Here is a 14,281-nt window from a genome sequence, read left to right as displayed (position 1 = left end):
AAATAAATCATGGAGACATGGATGGATGGGTGAGTTTGCATTCATTCTCAGATACAGTTATATTCCACATTAAGACCTCATTTTATTTTATTTTTTTTAAAAGGCATTAACGATAGTTAGAAATTGTCGGCCAGGTACCACTTTTTTTAATTTAGCAAAATCTCAGTCTTTGCTATGGGAAGGTGGAGAATCTGTTAGTCAGGTCATATCTAGACACCCAGCTTTACCTTACTGCAGAAAATAAATCATATATGGGTTTTGACCCACCCCCCCCCCCCCACCTTTCCTTTTTTTTGAGCTGACCTGTAAGTATTAGGGCTAATTGCCCACATTACCTCTTTTTTCTATTATTTTTTTCCTCCCTGCATTGGGAGTCATCTATTTCGTATATGGTATTATCATTCTGGCACTTTTTTTGTGGATCCACGAAACGCGTAGAGTTTTAGGATGCTAAGACGTGCGTGGATCACTTGGTACTATGCAATCATGCCAATAATCATGTATCTCAATTCGCTAAAAAACATATATACGAATATCAAGATTTTTTTAAATGAAATTATACTATTTATATGATAATTATGAATTAACTTATTCTTTTTATCTGTATTTTTCGATGTTTATAAATTGTGAATATAGAATCTGTTATTATGTAATAAACTTGCATTCATGTGTACTGTTATGTTTGAAATGATCTGCCTCATTTAAAGTCCCGTGACCAATGTATCGTTTTAGTGTATATATATTTTGGGATGGAGGCTTATCACTCATGGTGCTTCAGACTACATCTAATCTTCTCCATATGTAGGTTAGAGAGGAAGCAAACTTCCTTAACTGCCTTTTACCTATAGGTAAGCCTATAATAAGGCTTACCTATAGGTAGTGTAAATATCTCCTAAACAGGCACAGTTTAGGAGATATTTACATTACATGAAGCCATAGACATTGCTGACACATGAGATCTGAAGGAGCGGCCACCTGTGCTGTTCCTTCTGAGGCCTGTGCCGTGAACGGCGGCTCCTGTGAACATGTCCACGAGTGACATCATCGTGGATCGGGCCAGTCACAGAGCAAAGCCTGCGAACCCGGAAGCAAGATGGGTAAAAGTGGAAGCCACTGTAGCACTGACATTGCAGTGCTGTAACAGCTTTGTTTTAAGGTAAATTTCACCTTGCTATTCCTGCTGAGCCCTGTGCTGTGAACCTGCAGCTCCTGTGAACATGTCCATGAGTGACGTCATCACGGATCGGGCCAGTCACAGAGCAAAGCCTGCGAACCCGGAAGCAAGATGGGTGAAAGTGGAAGCCCCTGCAGCACTGACATTGCAGTGCTGTAACAGCTTTGTTTTAAGGTAAATTTTGCTTGCTGTTCCTTCTGAGCCCTGTGCCGTGAACAGCGGCTCCCGCGAACATGCCCACGAGTGACGTCATTACGGATCCGGCCACTCGCAGAGCCAGAGCCTGCAAACCCGGAAGCAAGATGGGTGAAAATGGGTGACATAGCAGTGCTGTAACAGCTTTGTTTTAAGGTAAGTTTCACATAATGTGCTAGTATGCGATGCATACTAGCACATTATGACTTAACCTTGCAGAAAAATAAAATAAAAAAACGCCCAGCGGTATACAACCACTTTAACACTGGTAGATTTTAGAATTTAATAGTATTGTTTTGTATGTGAAGAGAGTGCACACAAGGGTATGTGAATGAATATTGTGTCACAATGACTTCCTGTACTCCGGGGCAGTGTGTTGTTTGAAGTCAAAACAATGTTCAGTAAATGCATGTTAGTGAGCCTTAATCGGGTTGTTTCACTTGCAAACAGTCCCTGTTTGTTCTAATGATAGCAGTTTCTATTATGTAGTCAGCATTGTTCTTGTTAAGCAACTTTGTTTGACTTTCTGATAGACTTTTTGGATGTGGTCCTGAACATAAAAGGAAAGTTTATTTTCTCTGCCACACTGCATTGTAGGTTATATACTAGTTCAGTATATTTTACCCATGGTTATATTTATGTTTATATTTAACAATAGCAAGGTTTATACAGTATAGGACTCGTTCACATTACCTACTTCGCAGTATTGCATGGTAAAAACTGGTGCTTTTCTACAACAGGCAGTAGCACACTGTGCATTTATTTTGAATGGCACCCTAATGCACATCATGAACGCACCTCCATTACAAACTACTACAGAGAACCACAGTGCACAATGTTCAGGACAGGGCACAGAGCTGCAAAATAATCAGCAAGACATACATTTCTGTTTCAATAGTTTTCAACAATTTACAGGTAAGAAAACATTGGAACAAAGACAGTGTATAATCTTTATGTTGCACTCGAATTAACACAACATGAGGATAGGGAGAAATGGGTTCTCAATGTCAAGAACCTCATTATGGAAGCTTAAGGCACGGATCACACTGGGGCGACGTCACCTGACAAGTCGCGCTCTATTCAGTTCAATGGAATGGAGCTGTTCTAATTGGAGCGACTCAAGTCGCTCCGACTTAGAAAAAGATTCCTGCACTACTTGGGGGCGACTTTGCAGCAGCTCGCATTGACTTCTATTAAAGAAGTAGTGTACAAGCCATGCTGAAGTCGCGCTGTAGGGGGTGGCTTTAGAGTCAGGCGACTTTGAAGCTGCCCCAGTGTGAACCGAGCCTTAAGGATACATTTATACGTGAAGTGCCCCGCATAGACACGGGTATAAGGAGCTATAAAGCTGGCAAAAAATCTAGGCAGTGGGATATGGTAAAGAACCTAAACATCTTTATGGATTAATGGCGGAGTACAATAAACCTAATAAGGGTACTCAATAGCTGCACCTGTGGTGTAAGTAACATCCAACAAAAAATGAAAGACAAGACAAACACAATACAAATATGTGTATAAACAAACAGCCATCGCCAGGTGCCTCTTGCATAAAGATGGGTTCCCACAGCATACGACATATGGAGGCTACCAAAATTGGATACTAGGGATCCCTCTTTATGCAAGCCGCTGGGAGCTCGAGCTCAATGAAGGAAAGGAAGGATGGTGGGTACCATTGGGGGTGGACCGAATGGCAATGTGAGACGGTCAATGCTGGGCTGTGTGAAAAGAACTGCTCATGCAGTGGGAGTGCTTCTGCCACCTGTATTGAAGCGATAGAGGCTCTTAATAGAGGATTGTCCTGTTGGTCATTATATAGAGGGTAAATCTCTTGTGAAGCCTTAGGGAAATGAGTATTCCTCTAAATGTCCTGCAATGCCCATGTGGGGTAATGCATGAGGGATGTGTAGCGTAGCCTGGTGGTGGGGGGAAAGATTAAGAACTTGGGTACATCAGTAGATTGGAATGAGTTTCAATTTAAGCAGTAATATGCTGTAGAAAATAGCTGAAGAATGGAAGTCCAGTCAGAGCTGGGCATGTGATACATTACCCATCTGGGCTCTGGATGTATACTGTGCACCTACATCCATCTGCAATTTCTTCTCTGTACCCCCCGAGCGTTCCATCCGAATGAGGGCTAGTGTAGATCCTCTTCTTGCCAGCGGGTCTCTTATCTAGGGTTGGGTGCTCCAACTGAGCATCCTCCTTGCTCCGTTTTCCTCCAGCTCGCCACCTTCCAGGGATGTTGAAGGCGGAATCATGGCTGGAAATGACGTCAACGCGTTTCGCAAGGCTGTTGTAGCTTCGTTTGGACGTCACAGTTAAGGGTACATTCACCTTTAGTAATGAGTTACATCTTTCTCTTGAATTTTAGGCCTCTTTCAGAAGGAGCAGAATCCGTTAAGTAGATCCACCTGCTCAGCAGGGCTCTCCGCTGATCCCCGCTGAGCAGGCGGATGACAGGTCCGTGTCTGCTCCTCTAAACACGGTCGGATGGAAACCGATCCAATCCGCTGGGCGGATGGGGAACAAATTCCCATCTGTTAGTTTTTAGCATATCGGATGTCGGTGGTTGTCAGCAGACACATGTCCGCTGACCTCTGCAGCCCCATAGAGAACGATGGGTGGTCCGATCAGTTCTGCCTAAAAAAGTCAGTTTTTCAGGCAGACCTGATCGGTCCGCTGGCATGAAAGGGGCCTTAGTGTGTAACATGTAACATGTTACTAGGCAGCATCCCCCACTAACCCACCGATCGCCCACTGTGACAGCGGGCGAGGGTTCTTCTCCCTGCACCCGCTGTCACAATATAAAAATGCTTGCTCAGCCACGCCATTCATTCACAGAAATCAGTGAATAAAAAAAAAAACGACTGTGGTGGACAGACTTTTAGTTTGAATGAACTGTGGGAGTTCTGATCAGCTTGCCTGTAGTTCATTCACACTGTCTACAGCTCAGGAGCTGTCTGCCCATACAGGAGTATGAGGAGAGAGCTCTAGGCAGTGTGTGCAGAAGCCTGACATTGCACCTACAAATTACAATCTGCTGATCACAGGTGCAATGCTTGGTAGGCTCCCCAAGAAACACACGTTTTTTGTTACCTACAAAAGTATGTGGATTATTTTTTGTGAATTTATAATCTAAACGTGGACTCAGCACTGCACCACTTAAAGCACCAGGAGAGATACTCAGGTATTGTGTGGGAAAGACAGAAGGGTACCACCAAACAGCATTGCGTCAGCAGCTTATAAATTGACTTTCATATCTTGAATGATAATAGAGCTCTACTATGTGATGGACCAGAGCAGGACATACTGTATATTTCATGCTTTGAGGTGCATTACCATCCATTCATTTTGAATGGACTGCCTATTGTACCATCACAATGCAGTACACCTCATCACAGGAAAATGTGTGCGCTGCAACTGGTGTACTGTATATGGTATACGCCTCAATTTTTTGCTATAATGAACTAGGAATGCCATCATGTTTCCTAATATGGATAATATTAAAGAGATTATAAAAAAACAATATTTTTTTAGCCATATTGTGCCCAACTCCTTGCTATAGGCCCCAGCCATGAGCCTTTATAGTCAAAAGAAATGAATGAGTTACTGTTGCCTTTCTATCATCTGGAACCAGTCTGCCCATTCTCCTCTGACCTCTGACATCAAAAAGGCATTTTCATCTACACAACTGCTATTCATTTTCTCTTTTTCTGACCGTTCTCTGTAAACCCTAGAGATGGTTGTGTGTGAAAATCCCTGTAGATCAGCAGTTCTTGAAATACTCAGACCAGCTTGTCTGGCACAAACAACCATGCCACGTTCAAAGTCACTTAAATCCCCTTTCTTTCCCATTCTGATGTTCAGTTTGAACTTCAGGAAGTCATCTTCACCACATCTGGATGCCTAAATGCATTGTGTTGCTGCCATGTGATTGGCTAATTAGCAATTTGTATTACCACGCAATTAAACAGGTGTGCTTAACCTCCTGCCGTCCGCGCTACAGCCTATATACGGCTGCAGCGCGGACTCGAATTTTCGGGAGGCCGTTTTTAAACGGCCTCCCAGTGACACGCCCCCCGCGCGCTCCCGCGAACGCGCATCGGGGGGAATCTGTGTCGGCCGTGTCCCTTGGACACAGCCGATCACAGATAGTGGTGAATGGCCGATCACAGCGGCCATTCACCACGTGATCAAGCCGTCCAATGAGAGATGATCTCATATGTAAACATATGAGATCATCTCTCATCGCCGGCGCTCCTTCCTCACACAGAGCCTGCGTGTGAGGAAGGAGGGAGAGCTGCACAGCGCCGGGGACACAGAAAAAAGTAATCAGGGCACCGATCACCAGTGCCCTGATTACCAGAGGTACACCAAACACACCTTCAATGCCCACAGTGCCCCCATCAGTGCCCATAGTGCTGCCAGTCAGTGCCCATCAGTGCCTGCTCATCTAGGCACTGATGAGCACTGACTGGCAGCACTATGGGCACTGAGGGTGGGCACTGATGGTGCTGCTCATGAGTGCCGCCCATCAGTGCTCATCAGTGCCACCCGCCAGTGCCCATCAGTGCCACCCGCCAGTGCCCATCAGTGCTGCCCGCCAGTGCCCATCAGTGCCGCCCGCCAGTGCCCATCAGTGCCGCCCGCCAGTGCCCATCAGTGCTGCCCATCAGTGCCACCTCTCAGTGCCCGTCAGTGCCACCTCTCAGTGCCCAGCAGTGCCACCTCTCAGTGCCCAGCAGTGCTGCCTATCAGTGCTCATCAGTGCGGCATATTAGTACCTCCTCATCAGTGCCACCTCATCAGTGCCCATAAGTGCCACCTCAGCAGTGCCCATAAGTACCACCTCATCAGTGCCCATCAGTGCAGCCTATCAGTGCCCATCAGTGCCGCCTCATCAGCGCACATCAGTGAAGGAGAAAAATTTATTTATTTTCAAAATTTACTCGCAAAAAATAAGAAAAACTTATTTTTTTCAAAATTTTCTGTCTTTTTTTCTTTTTTTTTATAAAAAATAAAAAACCCAGAGATGATTAAATGCCACCAAAAGAAAGCTCTATTTGTGTGAAAAAAATGATAAAAATTTTATATGGGTACAGTGTAGCATGACCGCGCAATTGTCATTCAAAGCGTGCGAGCACTGAAAGCTAAAAATTGGTCTGGATGGGAAGGGTGTCTAAGTGCACAGAAGGCAAGTAGTTAATAAAGTGTCTGGCGAGTGTGAATCTTGTACTGCAGTGACGCATCTTTCTGCCACTCACTTTTATCCTTCACATCTTCTGATGGATCCAAAAATGACAGACCATGCTGTCCACTAGCAGGAAGCTCATCATAATAGTCTCTATGTAATGTTCAAGCTGCACACTGTTTTTTCACTTGTAATATACTTTATTGACACCAGATGAGCAAACAAAACAGCAAGTGAGATCATTCAGGCATATACTTCACCTATCTGACATGGCTCTGCTTTCAGACACATTTCACCCACAATATAGTTATTAGGATAAAGGAATCCAGGGGGTAAGGGACCTAAATACCTCATTGTGACATTAACGATGCAACAGTCTTATAGCTGTAGTGCTTAAAACCAGCAAATGTTAACGTTTTATTAATTTTTACCTACAGTTGTGTTCAAAATTATTCAACCCCCACTGAAATTGATTGTTTTGGCCAGTTTGACATTGATTTTGATCATTCGGTCATCCTGCTTACAATTAAATCAAAGAGGCACGTGTAGGTCAGACAAATATAACATAACATTTATAATGAAATAACCACAAATGTCTTTTCTGTGCTCACATCATTATCAGATTTATTCAACCCCCAAGTGACATTCAATCTTAGTACTTAGTACAACATCCTTTTACAGTTATAACAGCTTTTAAACGTGAAGTATAGCTTGACACAAGTGTCTTGCAGCGATCTACAGGTATCTTCGCCCATTCGTCATGGGCAAAAGCCTCCAGTTCAGTCACATTCTTAGGCTTGTGCACTGCAACTGCTTTCTTTAAGTCCCACCAGAGGTTCTCAATCGGATTTAAGTCTGGTGACTGTGATGGCCACTCCAAAATGTTCCAGCCTTTAACCACTTAAGCCCCGGAAGATTTTACCCCCTTCCTGACCAGGGTTTTTTTTGCGATTTTTTTACTGCGTGACTTTAACGGACAATTGCGCGGTCGTGCGACGATGTACCTAAACGAATTTCACGTCCTTTTTTTCCCACAAACAGGGCTTTCTTTTGGTGGTATTTGATCACCTGTGCGATTTTTTTGATCATGCGCTATAAACAAAAAAAGAGCGTAAATTTTGCAAAAATAACAATATTTTTCACTTTTTTTTTATATGAAATTCCCCCAAAAAAAATGTAAAAATCAAAATTTTTTAACATTTTCGGCCAATTTGTCTTATGCTACATGTGTTTGGTAAAAAAAATCGCAAAAAACGTATTTTTATTGGTTTGCGCAAAAGTTATCGCGTTTACTAACAAAGGGAAAGATTTTTGTCATTTTTGGTGTTTTTTTTTTAACGAGTAATGGCGGCGATCTGCGATTTTTTTTTGCGGTACTGCGACATTGCGGCGGACAGATCGGACCCTTGACTGACATTTTTGACACTTTTGGGGGTACCAGTGACATTACTGCAGTAATCAGTGCTATATATATGCACTGTTACTGCAAAAATGACACTGGTAGGGAAGGGGTTAACTGTATTGGAGAGGGAGGGGTTAAGTATGTCCTAGGGGCGTGATTCTAACTGTAGTGGGACAAGTCTCCTAGTGTAAAAACAGAGATCAACGGTTCTACATAGTAGAACCGTCTGATCTGCATTTTTACACAGGGGAGAATGACAGGCGGCTTGTTTACATAAGCCGCCCGCCTTTCTCCCGCTCTACCGACGATCGTAGTGTGACATCGGGTCCGCCGGTCACACGCCCGCACTCTTCCGTGAACGAGCCGAGGCGCTCGCCCGCTATTGGCTCAAAACCCGGTGACAGGCTAGCGGCGTAGATCTACGTCACTCTGCCTGGCCGGGGCTGACTGCCGCAGTAAATATACTGTGCGCAGTCGGCAACCGGTTAATCTGCAACCATGCTCTAGTGGACTTGGAGGTATGCTTGGGATCATTGTCCTGTTGAAAGGTTCAACGTCTCCCAAGCCACAGGTTTGTGACGGACTGCATCACATTGTCATCCAATATCTCCTGGTACTGAAGAGAATTCATGGTACCTTGCACACGCTGAAGCTTCCCTGTACCTGCAGAAGCAAAACAGCCCCAAAGCATGATTGACCCCCCGCCATACTTCACAGTAGGCAAGGTGTTCTTTTCTTCATAGGCCTTGTTCTTCCTCCTCCAAACATAGCGTTGATCCATGGGCCCAAACAGTTCTAATTTTGTTTCATCAGTCCACAGAACACTATCCCAAAACTTCTGTGGTTTGTCCACATGACTTTTGGCATACTGCAGTCGACTCTTCTTATTCTTTGGAGACAGCAAGGGGGTGCGCCTGGGAGTTCTGGCATGGAGGCCTTCATTACGCAGTGTGCGCCGTATTGTCTGAGCAGAAACTTCAGTACCCACATCTGACAAATCTTTTTTCAGTTCCTCAGCAGTCACACGGGGACTTTTCTCCACTCTACGCTTCAGGTAGCGCACAGCAGTCAAAGTCAGCATCTTCTTTCTGCCACGACCAGGTAGCGTTTCAACAGTGCCCTTTGCCTTGAATTTGCGAATGATGCTTCCTATGGTGTCTCTTGGTATGTTTAACATCTTTGCAATCTACTTATAGCCATTGCCCTTCCTGTGAAGAGTAATCACCTCTTCTCTTGTCTTCCTGGACCATTCTCTTGACTTCACCATGTTTGTAACCACACCAGTAAATGTCTAGAAGGAGCTGAGTATCACAGTCATTTTAAAGCTGCCTAATTGGTGCTTATTAGGCTTTATTGCTGCTCCCTGACATCCACAGGTGTTTTCAATACCTGACTGAAAACACTTCAATGAACCTCTGTTCTTCAGAGTGGTAGTCTTTAAGGGGTTGAATAATTGTGTCAATGAAGAATTCACAAAAGAAACATTTACTACTGTATTACAAAACCAATTGATGTCATTTTAGTTGCATATGGTTCTTTAACCGGTTGCCGACCGCCGCACGACTATATACTGCGGCGGTCAGCCCCGGCCAGGCAGAGTGACGTATCGGTACGTCACTCGCCTGTCACTGACTTGCGAGCCTATCGCGGGCGGGCGCGCGCCCGCCGAGGCGCGCGCCCGCCGCGGCTCGTTCACAGACAAGTCAGTGCGTGTGACCGGCGGACTCGATGTCCGCCAGTCACACTGCGATCGCTCCTGTGAAGGGAGAAAGACAGAGCAGCTTGTGTAAACAAGCTGCCTGTCAGTTCTCCCTGTGTAAAAGTGAAGATCTGTCCGTTCTACTATGTAGAACGGTTGATCTTTGCTTTTACACCAATAGGAATGTCCCTACACAGTTAGAATCACGCCCCTAGGACACACTTAACCCCTCCCTGTCTAATAAAGTTAACCCCTTCCCTGCCAGTTTCATTTTTGCAGTAACAGTGCATATGTATAGCACTGATTACTGCAGTAATGTCACTGGTACCCCCAAAAGTGTCAAAAATGTCAGTCAAGGGTCCGATCTGTCCGCCGCAATGTCGCAGTACCGAAAGAAAAATCGCAGATCGCCGCCATTACGCGTTAAAAAAAAAAACACCAAAAATGACAAAAATCTTTCCCTTTGTTAGTAAACGCGATAACTTTTGCGCAAACCAATCAAAATACGCTTTTTGCGATTTTTTTTACCAAACATAGGTAGCATAAAACAAATTGGCCGAAAAATGTTAAAAAATTTTGATTTTTACTTTTTTTTTTGGGGAATTTCATATAAAAAAATGTGAAAAATATTGTTATTTTTGCAAAATTTACGCTCTTTTTTTGTTTATAGCGCGTGATCAAAAAATCGCACAGGTGATCAAATACCACCAAAAGAAAGCTCTGTTTGTGGGAAAAAAAGGACGTCAAATTCGTTTAGGTACAGCGTCGCATGACCGCGCAATTGTCCGTTAAAGTCACGCAGTAAAAAATCGCAAAAAAAACCCTGGTCCTTTAGCAGCCAAATCCTCCGGGGCTTAAGTGGTTAAGAAGTCCTGGTAGGATTTCATTCTGAATACAATTACAAATGTACACTAAATTCCCTAAAACCCTTTACAGCATTGGGGGTTGAATAATTTTGAACACAACTGTATTTCTTATTACAATATATAAAATATTCCCTAATCGCCACCCCTTCTTCCTAAGACAATTTTTATTGGTTATATATCAAAACTAGCCTAAACAGTATTGTTAAATTAAATTAAGAAAAAAAAAAAAATATTATATATACATATAGTATCTCACAACAGTGAGTGCACCCCTCACGTTTTTGAATATATTTTATTCTATCTTTTCATGTAACAACACTGAAGAAATTACACTTTGCTGCAATGTAAAGTAGTGAGTGTACAGCTTGTATAACAGTGTAAATTTGCTGTCCATTCAAAATAACTCAACACACAGCCATTAATGTCTAAACCACTGGCAACAAAAGTAAGAACACCCCTAAGTGAAAATGTCCAAATTGGGCCCAAAGTGTCAATATTTTGTGTGGCCACCATTATTTTCCAGCACCGCCTTAACCCTCTTGGGCATGGAGTTCACCAGAGCTTCACAGGTTGCCACTGGAGTCCTCTTCTACTCCTCCAGGATGACATCACGGAGCTGGTGGATGTTAGAAACCTTGCGCTCCTCCACCTTTAGTTTGAGGATGCCCCACAGATGCTCAATAGGGTTTAGGTCTAGAGACATGCTTGCCAGTCCATTGCCTTTACCCTCAGCTTCTTTAGCAAGGCAGTGGTCGTCTTGGAGGTATGTTTAGAGTAGTTATCATGTTGGAATATTGCCCTGCGGCCCAGTCTCCGAAGGGAGGGTATCATGCTCTGCTTCAGTATGTCACAGTACATGTTGGCATTTATGGTTCCCTCAATAACCTGTAGCTCCCCATCCCCAGTGCTGGCAGCACTCATGCAGCCCCAGACCATGACACTGCCACCACCATGCTTAACTGTAGGATAGACACACTTGTCTTTGTACTCCTCACCTGGTTGCCTCCATACACGCTTGACACCATCTGAACTAAATACGTTTATTTTGGTCTCATCAGACCACAGGATATGGTTCCAGTAATCCATGTCCTTAGTCTGCTTGTATTCAGCAAACTGCGGGCTTTCTTGTGCATCATCTTTAGAAGAGGCTTCTTCTGGAATGACAGCCATGCAGACCAATTTGATGCAGTGTGCGGCATATGGTCTGAGCACTGGCAGGCAGACCCCCACCCCTCAACCTCTGCAGCAATGCTGGCAGCACTCATACGTCTATTTCCCAAAGACAACCACTGGATATGACACTGAGCACGTGCACTCAACTTCTTTGGTTGACCATGATGAAGCCTTTTCTGAGTGGAACCTGTCCTGGTAAACCACTGTATGGTCTTGGTCATTCTGCTTTAGCTCATTTTCAGGGTCTTGGCAATCTTCTTTTAGCCTAGGCCATCTTTATGTAGAGCAACAATTCTTTTTTTTCAGATCCTCAGAGAGTTCTTTGCCCTGAGAGGCCATGTTGAACCTCCGTTGACCAGTATGAGAGAGTGAGAGCGATAATACCAAATTTAACACACCTGCTCCCCATTCACACCTGAGACCTTGTAACATGAGTCACATGACACCGGGGAGGGAAAATGACTAATTGGGCCCAATTTGGACATTTTCACTTAGGGGTGTACTTACTTGTTTCCTGCCGTTTAGACATTAATGGCTGTGTGTTGAGTTATTTTGAGGGGACAGCAAATTTACACTGTAAAGCTCGGTTCACACTGGGGCGGCACGACTCCTTACTACTTCAGGGGTGACTTGTGCATTCCCATGCACCACGACTTCGGAGCGACTTGCATGGACTTCACATAATGGAAGTCTATGCAAGTCGCTCCGAGGTCGCCCCGAAGTAGTACAGGACCCTTTTTCTAAGTTGGAGCGACTTGTCTCACTCCTATTAGAACGGGTCCTGTAGCAGTCAATGGACCGCGAGGGAGCGCGACTTGTCAGGCTGACAAGTCGCCTGACAAGTCGCGGTAGTGTGGACCGAGTCTTATACAAGGTATAAAAGATGTGAGGGGTGTACTAATTTTTTCGAGATACTGTATCTATACGTGATTCTGCGCACAGCTGTTGCCCTGTAGCAGTAAAACTGCTATAGGGCAATCCAGAAGCAGTTAATCTCTAGCTGCCAGCATTGGTAAAGAGGGTGAAAACGCCACTCCAGGTCTGTCTTCTTCTTCCACCTCCACTAACACACCACCAAGTGCTGGCCCTGTCCGCCGCAGGTTCCATGATGTGATAAAGATTCTGGTTGGCCATACAATCAATTAAAATCACCTTTATTTTAGAATACTTCATAAAAACAACTCCAAAATGCAAAGGGGTTGATTTACTAAGCCCTGGTTCACACCAGTGTGGCTTTGAAATTGCACTACTTCACTGTGACTTCAAAGCCACAGATCAGTGTGGCTTGTGAGTTCATTTAACAGAAGTCTATGCAAGCCACAATGAAATCCCAAAAAAGTAGCGCAGGAACCATTTTTAAAGTCGCTGCGACTTTAGTTGCAACGATTTGGATGATTCCACTGTGGCAATAGGCTGCAACTTGTCCTGTGATTTTGAACTGTCAAATTGCATGACAAATTACACCAGTGTGAACCTGTGGCTAAAACTGGAGAATTCAAAATCTGGTGCAGCTCTGCATGGTAGCCAATCAGCTTCTACCTTCAGTTTGTTCAGAGCTGCACCAGATTTTACACTGTGGTGTCTATGGATCCGATGGTCAAGTGGAAGTCCTGGGGAAGCCGGCCTTTCCGAAAGGGGTTTCTCCAGCAGTGGGGGCCAGGACGCAGGATTCAGGTCATCTACATAACCTCAGTCCTGAGAGTGAGTCCCCTGGTGGCTACAATGGACAACCTGGCTAATTTGCCATTTCATTGCCTCATTTCCTGGTTCACAATCACGTCGATACTACCAATATGGGATGGGGGGCTTGCTGCCTGTTGGGGATTCTGGAGTGTAAGTGCTCTTAGGCTAGTGAACACTTTGGTGGTCTCCTAGGTTGAAAGACAAGGGGCGACTCACAGCCTGTTCTCTATTACAGGAACCAGATCCAATAATGTCTTGGGCTCAAATAATCGAGCCTATATCTTAGAGGCTTATGTCACTGAAGTCCAGAATATTCTAACAGACTTTCTTTCTAGAGTCCAATTGGGCAACGATTGGTCTCTACATGTGGAGGTTTTTCAGGCGCAGATGCCTGACGGATCATTGGAAATGCAGCGGATCCTGTACGTTTCTTCAAATCCTGGTCATCCTGGGGTTTCTACAAAAACCCTGAACAGAAGTTTGGGAGATAGTGGCAGTGATGTCCTATTGGTCAGTTAGGCCATGGTTCCCCTTGCTAGCACTATTCAGCTACCGGAACCCAGTGCCCCTTCTCTTCAGGCCAGACCTTCTGTCACTGTCAGATGTAACCATGCTGGATATGGATGAAGAAATGCACCCAGTCTGGTTCTTGAGATTGGAGGTCCTCGGCTGCTCCATCAGATCATCTCCCCTGAATGCTAGGAGAGTGAACACAAACAAAGTTTACGGGAGAAGCTGGTCAAAGTCTGTGCAATACATGTCTGCTGCTGAAGGATTATGTACTGTTCTAGAAGTTCTAAATATTCTGGGCTTCCTCCAGTCGGATTTAGATCTGGCTCTATCATTCATCTCCTTCAGAGTACAACTGTCAGCTTTATCGGCCTTTACAGGTTTTTCC

This window comes from Pelophylax lessonae (assembly GCF_965119305.1).
Source record: "Pelophylax lessonae genome assembly, chromosome: 5".
Lineage (NCBI taxonomy): Eukaryota > Metazoa > Chordata > Amphibia > Anura > Ranidae > Pelophylax > Pelophylax lessonae.
The sequence above is the reverse complement of the archived record's forward strand: the minus strand, read 5'-3'. Positions refer to the sequence as shown.